The sequence below is a fragment of the Rhipicephalus microplus genome, chromosome 2, assembly GCF_043290135.1.
Source record: "Rhipicephalus microplus isolate Deutch F79 chromosome 2, USDA_Rmic, whole genome shotgun sequence".
Taxonomy (NCBI): Eukaryota; Metazoa; Arthropoda; class Arachnida; order Ixodida; family Ixodidae; genus Rhipicephalus; species Rhipicephalus microplus.
Window position 1 is genome coordinate 43,994,501 of NC_134701.1, and position 11,442 is coordinate 44,005,942.

The 11,442-nt window shown below is 43.6% G+C and overlaps 1 pseudogene; it reads left to right on the plus strand.

The window, feature by feature from the left end:
- Positions 1 to 3,811, plus strand: part of LOC142788947 (transient receptor potential cation channel subfamily M member-like 2) — a 1,303,464-nt pseudogene extending 1,299,653 nt beyond the window's left edge.
- The last annotated feature ends 7,631 nt before the right edge of the window (positions 3,812 to 11,442 follow it).

Genomic DNA, 11,442 nt, shown 5'->3' on the forward strand with positions numbered 1-11,442 from the left:
TTTGCCGTGTGAATTATTCTCAGACGGCATGATATCACCGTGGAAGCTGAAGAGAGGAAGTCCCATCCTAAAATGGGCGCATTAGAACACGAAAATAGTATGAGAAATTAGCAAAGTACTTGATTGGGCTTATTGGTGCTGCATGGTAAACGAAGAAAGTGCTTAAAAGCGCAAAAGACAAGAGGGAATATAAGAGACGAGAACAGAGTGCTCAACTAACAACTAAAGTTGATTGAAAATAAGCGTCAATATATAGGAAAACAGAATCTGCGCATAACTACGCAACATGAGAAAAATCTCACATACATATGCCAAGTGGCCTACCTCATCTAGAGCCAGTCATATCAGTGGACCCTAGATACATAATTTGACAGCCGTGAAGAAAAATCGAATGTACGCTAACACAGAAAGCACCAAATTGTTGAATGTGGACGGCTTCATTTCATTTCATTTCATTTCATTTATTTTACCCTCAATCGCACATAGCTTTACAGAGGGGAGTGGGGTACAGAAAAAAAAACTATAACCAAGAGCAAACATAGTAACATCAAAATAATAAAAATTACAAAACATGAAAATTCGATGTTAGGCAGTACAATGAATGTACGTGTAAGTATCATCAGAATGGGGCAAACAGAGTACAAAAATATATATGTACAATATACACTTCACGTGTTATCACGTAAGTAATTCTGTACTGTAGATGAGAACAAGTCGTGACTTGAAATGGAAACCATGTCTGAGGGAAGGTGGTTCCAGTCGTTGGATGTGCGTGGAACGAAGGAATGATGAAAAGTGTTAGTGCGGCAGCTAATTACGTGTACCTTATGTTGATGATCTAAACGAGCTGAGCAATAGGCAGGAGTGGTAATGAACTGAGCTTTCAAAAGTGGATGATTGATTATCTTGTGAAAAAGTATGAGACGAGATGCTTTGCGACGTGATTCAAGTGACTGTAGTGAAAGGCTCCGTTTCATTGACGTAATACTGCTAGTGCGATGGTAGTTAGATAGAATGAAGCGTGCTGCGTTATTCTGTACCATTTCAAGCGAGTGAGTCAAGTTCAGTTGAAAAGGATCCCAAATGGAGCATGCATATTCAAGTTTTGGACGAACTAGTGTTTTATACATGGTTAGTTTCACGGCTTGAGGGGCACGGCTGAAGTTGCGTCGTAGGTACCCTAGCATACGGTTGCTATTGTTAATAACATAAGTAATATGATGTTTCCAGTTCAAGTCAGATGTTACATGAATCCCCAAGTATTTATACGAAGTTACAGACTCTAGATCAACGTCATTTAAGATGTAGTTAGCAGGGGGTCGGGTAGTTCGTGAGATACGTAAAACTTTACATTTGTTAGTGTTGAGGTCCATGTGCCAAGTTCTACACCAGCTGGCAATATTATTAATGTCACTTTGCAAAGAACTAGCGTCAGAGTTAGATAGATTTCTCGGTAAACAACGCAGTCATCGGCGAAAAGGTGAATCGAAGAAGTTACAACATCGGGTAAATCGTTAATATAAATAAGGAATAGTAAAGGGCCCAACACAGAACCCTGGGGCACACCAGAAGTAACGGGAGAAGAGGGTGAGCTGTAGTTGTTAGCAACAACGAATTGTGAGCGATTAATTAAGAAAAACTCGATCCAAGCAAGAATGCCGCCATCAATATTAAGGGTCCTAAGCTTATATAGTAGTAGGTGATGATTAATCTTGTCAAAAGCCTTCGAAAAGTCTAAAAAGATGCAGTCGACCAGTGAACTCCGATCTAGAATGATATGTAACGAATGGGTAAAACAAAGCAACTGTGTTTCACATGAGAATGACTTCCTAAATCCATGCTGTGACGTGCTAAAGAACGATTTTGATTCTAGAAAGTTGACCAAGTAAGAGAAAATTATGTGCTCCAAAAGTTTGCATGGTATAGAAGTAAGTGAAATAGGTCGGTAATTAGTAACAGAATGCTTGTTTCCTGATTTCAGAAGTTTCGCTAATCTATTTTGCAAGGTCAACATTGAAAGACCTAAGAAAAAAAGCAGGCACTGAGAAACACGCTACGCGCTATGTGGAGCGTGTTTTAGCGATTTTATACAAGAAATTGCTCACATGCGGGCTCTGTTAAACTAGCCTAACAAACAGGCCGATGCATATTGATTGGTTGAGGGAGCACGCTTACTCTGTAAAAGGCTCCGTTTCGAGCACTTCGCGGACCATTGTAAAAAGTGTGGTTGCCAGCGAATTCTTGACAAGCGTGTGATTACGGGGCGATATGAAAATCAGCGAGATCACGAAATTAGCTAACAAATTTACTGATTAGCGTGATTGAGTGCTTTAAATTAGGCTCCTCAAGCTGCGACTGCTTCTACGTAATAGGCGAAATATTGTGTTAAGAAGATATCACTGAAGAACTCTTAGCGGAGGTTCATCATCTAATCTAATTTGGCAATCTAAAGAGTATACATTACGAAAAAAACTTCACATATGCTGTTTCGTACAGGCCCAGGAAAAAGAAACCACTTCTCATAACTGAGGCATGGCATATTGATAGCGTATGACATACGATAGCGAAAACCAACTGTCACTTAGCATGCATGAAATAATATTCAAAAGCCTAAACAATCTTCTTTCACGTAATCTCCCGCGAGTACTGGATTGATAGGTATGCATAAACATGCGTTTTTTTATCCGTTCTGTTGCTACGCCGTTCTTAGTTCACGTGTCTTCTGTCTTCAATTCTCTCGTTTTTTTTTTTGTATAGACGCTCATTTTTTTACCCCCACCCCCACATCAAATTCACAACATCATAATTCACAGCACTGCATGCTATGCAAAAATTTTGGACTATTCTTGCACGTTGCTACTTAACACGCAAATATAATATAGATCATCATAAAAGTATTACTGGTATTTTGAATAGAAATTGATTGATTAGTTGATTAATATATGTGAAGTTTAACATTCCAAAATAACCATATGATTATGAGAGACGCCAAAGTCGAAGGCTCCGGAAATTTTCACCACCTTGAGTTCTTTAACCTGCACACAAATCTGAGCACACAGGCCTAAAGCATTGCTGCTTCCATCGTAAATGCAGCCTCCGCGGCCATGATTCAATCCTGCGATATGCGGCTCAGCAGCCGAGTACCTTAGCCACTAGACCACAGCTGTGGGGCAAAAAGAAATTGAACTATATGAAGTTGTGTGAGCTATGCTTTCCTAATGGATAAGTTTTCTGGCTATGCTGTCTATCAAATATTCTCCAACTTATAAAAACAAATAAGGCAGTAACACACGTTTCAAAATAAACGAACACTTTTCTGTCTTGATATTATATTTATTCTCAGTTGTTGTCGTTCACAAATTTAGACTTGCGACAGTGCTTTTCCGCATGGCAGTAACGAATTTCTTGACTAGTAATATCAAGTAAGCGATGATAATGCAATTGATCATCATTCACTTACGCAGATCCAACGTCGTTGAGCACTTCTATGCCAACACAAGCAAGCATGCACTATATCTCACGCCAATCTCCATATCCGGGGACGAAGATACAGCGTTTTCCAGTGCCCGACAAGTTCGTTCCGTGGGAAGCCATGTGGCTGGACTACGACCCTGTTACATATACAAGGCCTCGGTTGCAGTTTCCAGGTCCACTTCAAATCTACGTGGATGAGGACATACTGATGTACGTGCAGCCTTCTTACTTCAATACTCAAGCAGCACCATGGTTAAATTCCAGAAGCTTTTTGGGGGTGCTATCACCCTCTATAAAGTCGTTCGTGCCTAACGGCGCCCACGTGTCTCACGAATAGGCCACCATCAGGGTTAACAGCCGCTGAGTTGTAGATGGTGCAGCACTAGCACGTGGTGTTCACCTTCATCATTTTTATGGTTAGCTTGGTAGCACCAGAAGTGACGCCTTGTGGTGAGGCTAGGAGACCGGACTGAAAAGATTGGCGAGTCTGTTTCACGTGTAGTGCATAGCGCCATAGATCGTTTCCCGTGGGCCCCTCGTGGTGAGTGAGTAGAGCGTTGGCGACGTCGCCTTCACGTTACCTTACGTTTGTTTTTATGTTGACTTCGTGTATTAGAATATTTATTGCGAAGCGTTTCTGAGACAACTTTGACTACTTTGAGTCTATCTATCTATCTATCTATCTATCTATCTATTTGTCTATCCAACTATCTGTCTATCTATCTAGACACCTACGAGATTTAGCTCTACTGGCTGTTTCGATAATGGTATCGAAGGCATAACATAAGTATGTTACGGGGAGTGGTGACTAGTCGTAACATGAAATTCATGACATATGCCATGATTGTCGTGAATCACATTTCATGGTATTGCTGCTCTTGCGGTGCTTTCGGTCACATGACATATTTCACAACTGGCATAGTGTGACATGACTGCATGGGGAACATAATAAGAGACCCTAACGCGAAAATATGCATGTCATGTAAGTCATTCCTACATGCCACACTCATGGTGCACTCTCGGTCGTTTCACTAGCTTCACATAGACCAAATTTCGTATTACGGGACGTGAATGGATACCGAAGGCATATGACAGCTGCAAACATGATAACCTTGAGAGGCGTGCAATGTAAGCACATGACTACATGCCACCCTCATGATGCGCTTGCGGCCATTTCGCTAAATATACATATACTCAAATTTGTAATACTTCATGCGAATGAACGACGAATGTAAATGACACGTTCGAACTTGATGATCATGACATGCGTGCCATGTAAACATGACCACATGCTATGGTCATGGCGTCTTCGTGGCCGTTTCACTAGCTCCACATATACCGAATTTGGTACTACGTGATGTGAATAGACGATGAAGGTAAATGACAAGTCCAAAAATGATGATTCTGACATGGAAGCAATGCACAGCAATATCTACCTCTGCCTCGTAACGTTCTGCTGATTTGAAATTGACATATCAACATTTCTTGTTAGTGCTTCGCATATCATCTACTCCCACTATACGTGGTATCTGCCAATTTTAGCATAAGGTTGTCGTTAGCGTGCTCAGCGCTATTGATGTATTTGACTCGGCTGACAATATAGTCGATGTAAAAATAGTTCAATAAATGTTTCTGCTTGGTTAAGGTTAAGGATGTTGTAGGTAGCCGGCGAATCTAGCCTTGCATAATTTGTAGGCAATCGCCCCACCCAGTTTTCTGTTTCTAATTGTAGCTAATGTCCTTTGCTTGTTTTGTAACGAATCACGAGCAGGCTTTCGAAATAAAAATCGTGCATAGCACGACGTAAGCCTGCATAAGATGGTGACCTTTGTGCTATTCCGCGTGCAGTATTGCACCGGTACTCTATCTCGCTGCACTATACCCCAAACACAATTGTCACTTATCAGCAGTCACATGCGAGATCTGTAGCAATAAAAAAATTCAAGAGAAGTCACGACACCTTTTTCCTGAAGATCGATGAACCACGTGGAAACACAATATCAGTCACGCTATCACATGGCGAGCTTAACTGTTGCAGTTCCTCGAATAAACCTTGCCGTTCCTTCTTCAGCTCATGGCATTTAAGCAAATAGTGTTCCAAATTACCGTTTTCCTTGCACTTTGGGCACAAGGGCGTCGCAGAGAGTCTGATCTTATGAAGCCATGCTGGTGTTCGCACTGATTCCTTTCGGATGCGATGAAGCAAGCAGGCCTCTTCCCTTGATAGCCCTTTTGTCACACATGGCTGGTCAGGCGTCAGCCATAACGACTGAAAATGCTTATTGACAGCTTCTTGTAAAATACACTGATTGTCTTTGGGAGCCTTTTTCGTTGGTGTAAGCGCCATAGCACTCCGGGCAAGTCTGTCAGCCGCCTCATACCCGCTATACCCACATGTGGTGAAATCCATTGAAACGTAACGTTTATATCAATGCCATACAGGTCTTTAAGGATTCGCGATGATCTTTCAGTGCAGCGATCCAAAGGCAATTCATGTTTTAGCGTCTGCAAAGCGGGCTTACTGAGTCAAAACAGCACGATTTGTTGCTGCGTACAAAACTTCAGTTCCTTCAGGGCTGCCTGATATTGATATGTAAGGTTTAACGTCCCAAAACCACTATATGATTATGAGAGACGCCGTAGTGGAGGGCTCCGGAAATTTCGACCACCTGGGGTTCCAGGGCTGCCTGAATTTCCACGCTTTAACATGTCATCGATGAAACAACGCACTCAAGCCGCGCTGTCCAGGACGCCTTTAGATACGGGATCACAAACGCTGCAGCACTTGCTCCGCACACTATGTCGACTGATCCATCGGTGAAAACTTTCAAATGATCGGCGTACTTTTCTTCAATATATTCAAGTACCAAAGAGCGTACTTCTCTTGTTGATGTAAAACGCTTGCTGTGCATCCGTGGAATTGTCACCCGACAGTCAACATCCTCATGGAAGCAAGGTGGGTCTTGTCGAAGTTGTCTTTGTTTGGGGAAAACGATGATAAAATGGCGAAGGATGTTGAAGGCCACGAAATCTTGCAATTCCGTGCGTCGCCGAAGGCGACTGAGTAGTGCTCGTCCTTGGCTCGATTCGCCAAGTCAGCAAAGCTGTGTCAGCAGTCGTTGAAAGGCGAGAAGACGTGACGGCGGAAGACGAGCTTCATGAAGCACCTTTATGCTAGCTGCAAACTTTGGCACTCACAAAGCAACTCAGGCCTTTACGATGACGTTTTCCCAGCCGTTCATACTGTGACTCACTAGGGGAGATCAGAGGCGTTTGGAAAAACGCACGATTGATAATTACTGCCTCGTGTACCTTTGTCATGGATGTTGGGCTGCTCCCCACGCTTGTCCCTGCCATCCTTCAAAGAATGTTTACATGGGGTGACAGCGCTTACATTGTCTTGTCTACTGCCCGTCGCCAATCCTTCCTGGTGTCTAGTGTGACTCCAAGGAATCTCATGTACTTAACTTGCTTAATTTACACATCAGGAACTAATATGTCATCCTTGTTTTTTGTCTTCGCATACCTGGGATATTCTTAGTCCAATAGAGTCAAAATAGAATTGTGCGGAGAGTAGAACTCGTTGGCCATCCATTTCCAATCGCTTATGCTGATATCCAGACAGCCAGATGCATATGTCGTCAGCATAAATTGATATCTGTACCGCCTTGCTTACAGTCTTGGGAGCATTAGGTAAACCAGCTGCAGCAACATTGAATAACATTGAAGACAGGACACTGCCCTATGGCACTCCTCTGGGGAATTTTCTTCAGCTACTGAGCACTGTCTCTAGCTTCACCTGCATCGAGCGACCACTAAGAAACGCTTGAACAAAGCGTACAAGGTGCCACGTTATTCCCAGAGATTCAAGACCACAAATAATCGCACCTTGGTACTCGTAGTCATATGCTTTTAAAACGTCCAGCAATATTGCCAGAGTTGAAAAGCCGTATGCTCGATGGTGTTCTATGTGACTCACCAAGTCCAAGATGTTGTCCTGTGCACTCAACCGTTGCCGAAACCCAGTTACACATGCTGGAGGGGCCTTGTGATTCTCCATCCGCCATGTCAGCCAAACACAGACCAGCTTCTCCATCAGCTTCGCTACACACAAAATTAGCGATACTGGTCTCTATGATGCCAGTTCTGTTCTGTCTTAACCTGGCTTCAGCACTGGAACGGCCCAGGCCATTTTCTAGGCTTGAGGAATGTTTCCCGACTCCCAAACATAGTTTAATTGCATCAGAAGCCTGCTCTTCAATTCTGCAGACGGACTTGAGATCATTTGGTTTGTAATTCCGTCAGGTCCAGGAGCACAGCGTCGACGGGGACAACTTATCGCTAACGTAAATTCCCGCAGCGTGTAATGTTCATCGATGGCAGATGTAGAATGAGGCGTAAGTGGGTTAGGTGGTTCACTTTCTCTTCCAATTATATACACGCCAGCAAACTCTTCGGCTAGAGATGGCACTGATGTATCCTTGAAGAACGCGAGGGTAATAAATGGTCTCAAAGGCTCGGGCGTGCTTCTGGCCCTATTTACTACTTGCGATATGCTAGACAGTGGATTAAATACACTTAAACTCTCACCAAACGTTGCCCATTGTTTTTTCCGAAGTTTGTTGCTCTATCGCCGTATTGCTGTATCAAGTCTGTTGAACTGAGGTTTAGTAGCAGGTTCACCACCTCTTTGCATAAGCCTTTTCTCTGCCCTTCTTCTGGCCGCACACAACTCACAGAGCTTAAAGTTCGAGGCTGAGAAATGTGCAGGTATCTTAAATATAGTGGTTGCAGCCGCTTTACTCGCCAGCAAAACCTGAAACATATCCCCTGATCGGTGGTCTAGATGCTCTCGGTAGCGATCGTAATTAGTTGCTTTGCAGGATTAAGCTACCGTCAACTATTAGCCAGCAACATTGATCAACATACGGAAATGATCACTGCCCATTCTGCCCGGAGCTGTGCAACACGTGAGTTGAACGTCACTTGAATGTAACGTCAAGTCAATAATACATGTACAAGCTGGGGGCCTAAAGGATGTTACATAGCTATCATTTGCAATGCCTAAGTCTAGCTTATCAATAACCTGTCCCAGGCAACGTTCACGTGCATTCGAACTCTTTTCCCTCTATAACGTGTGATGCGCATTGAAACCACCACAAATGATGCGCAGAGCTGGGCAACGATGACACAGGTCTTCCAAAAGCTTTTCGGTGGAAATTTTCTTGTGAGAAGACGCATACACCGATGCAATTCTGACTTTGCGGTTTCCTATTTGTGCTCTGATCGCACACACTTCTATAACATCTGTGCACAAATCCGCTACCTTGAGTGCTATGTGTGGTATCTCTCTTCGTATATATACAGCGGCGCTTCCGTTTGGGAAAGTCGTTATGGTGGGATTCTTGTAAGTGACATATCCAGTGATTGATGTTTGTCTCGGTAATCCGGCTTCCGACAGAGCCGAGATCAAAATTTGATAATCTCTCAAAAACAGGTGTAGTTCATTCATGCGAGAAACAATACCTGCACAATTCCACTGCAATATGAAAGGCACTTTTCGGCGATCTGACGTGCACTCAGGCTTGGCCTTCGACATCCTACTGCTGGTTGTGCCCGAAACAACCAAGCAGCACTGATTCTAGAGCCAGCACGGCCTGCAGCATGGTCTTCGCAGTACCTGGTGGCATTGTCGCTAGGTGATAACGTAGAGCGGCAAACAGGACACGAACAATCTCCGCAGTGTCATGGATATTTTTCTCATGTCCCTTTGTTTTCTACTCAAAGTCTTGTCTCAGTACTCTAGCATGGGTAGCTTGTAGAAATGTTCCGAGTAGGCTCAGATGGCATGGCTCCTTGTTTTGCTTGACTCGCATTGTCCGGTGTTTTCAGGAAGCATTCTTTCGATTGCGCCTCACGTACATTCTTCGGACTAGTTGATATTCTTTCCTTCACCAATGGAGGAAAATCCTCAGGTGATTGAGCAACTGATTGCGAAATAGTTTGTTTAGTTTGTTTAGGCCCCGTAAGAAAGGCTTTTCGTTTATGCAGCGCACTCACGCGTAATGGGCACCCACTATAAGTGGCGGGATTGTCACTATTGCAGTTTGCGCAGTTAAAGTCCGCCTTGCAAGTTTTGAAGTCATGTGGACCTCCACAGCGTTTGCATCACAGCTCTCCTTTGCAGAATTTCGCCACGTGACCAAAACGTTGGCATTTAAAGCACCTCGGTGGTTGCTCTGTGTATTCAGTGGTTTCATGTCAAGTGAAGCCAAGGTATATAGTCTGAGGTCGCTCGGTGTTTGGAGTAAATGCAAGTACCACCACGTCCGTGGGTCTAACTCATTCGTCGAAGAAACTTCTCTTCTCACAATCCTCCTGACGTGAATCACGCCTTGGTGTTTCGTGTATGCGAGAAGATCCGCCTCTGTGTACCGCTTCGGAACACCTCTGATTAAGCAGGTGTTTCGCAAGTAGACATTAGGAAGACTAGTGCTAACTTCTACACCACACAGCTTGCCACACCTGAAAAGCGCATTTACTTGATTTTCAGTGGCTACGTCAAGCAGTAGTGAACCTTGAGCAGTGAAATAACTCCGAACTGGCTCAGCGCCAATAACAGATGCCACCGCAGAATGTGAAGCAATAGGTTTCACCTGGCGTAAGTCTTTTTCGCTCTCTACAGGGGATATAATCACCGAAATACCCACAGTTCTGCTTTTGCGGTGGCTTACCATCTTGAAGTTGTCATGCTCCATGTCCGACCAATCGTCTACCTTCTCGTTTACAGCTTTGTCTACGGTGTCCATGTGTTTTGAAAGCACCTTGGCTCATTCGAGAATCTACAAGTTTTTCTTAACTTGATCAGCAAGTATCAAGATTGAGTACAGCATTCAACAAGCTTTTTAAAAGGACCCTCGAAGAGGGACACTGAAGCACATCAAAGAAAATGAGGTTGTGGGGTCAAGTTAAGTAACCTCAGGTGGCAAACTAAAAATAATATTGTCGAGAATGCAAATAAGCAAAACAAATAGACTTATTTTGCCAGGAACAAGCAACAAGCGCTTCGGGCGGCATTGCGAGTGTCACCGTCACTTGTGATCTGTGGAATCTCTGATGGTATCGTGAAAACAGCTGACGGCACACCACAGCGAGGGATCCCGTGTTTTCGTTCTGCTGAAATCGGCGTGTACTTGCTGTTACGGTGAACTCTGGCGGTTGTAACGCATTGTAAACATGGACTGCTACACATAGGATTCATGTAAACTCTTAAAATATTACGTTCCGCCGTGAGAAATAATCCGATAATGAGCATTGGCGCAAGAGAAGCGCGCGATGAGTCATTCAGTGTGCTTACTGTGAGAAAAAACTAGCCACATGACTCGAGGGTTGTCGCGCGTTTCCGTAGTGGTGACATGTGCTCCGAACTGCGCTGCATTCCCGGGCGTCCAAAGTTTTGGCCATACATATCGGTTATGTTTACAATATTATCGCTTTTTTCGAATGATGGTCAATAATACAATTGATGGTCAATAATACAATGAGCATGCGTATAATTGCAAGTGGCATGCTGGCTTTACCATACGTATGTGACTCTTCTGTGGAGTACACAATTTCAAGATCTAATCGTAAGCATGTATGAAAGCGTTCAACATGGAAGCGCCTCATATCAGGGTACTGATATTGTGCCCAGTATTTTTCCTCATTGGTTCTTACGCACGCACAGCTGGCAAACGAGCAAATGAGAGAGTTGCTGCTGTTCCCTCGAAATTCAGCAAATTCGTGACCGGACGTATTCTGGACCCATCATATTCACCGACTAACCAATTCCTGCAAATCGCTTATTAGGTTACCTACGACATAACTTATAATCAGCATTCTCTACAGTCCAATCACTTGCTTATAAAACGTTTATACAATCGAAACTAGAGTATGCCTCTGCTATGATATGATGATATGTGATGTGTA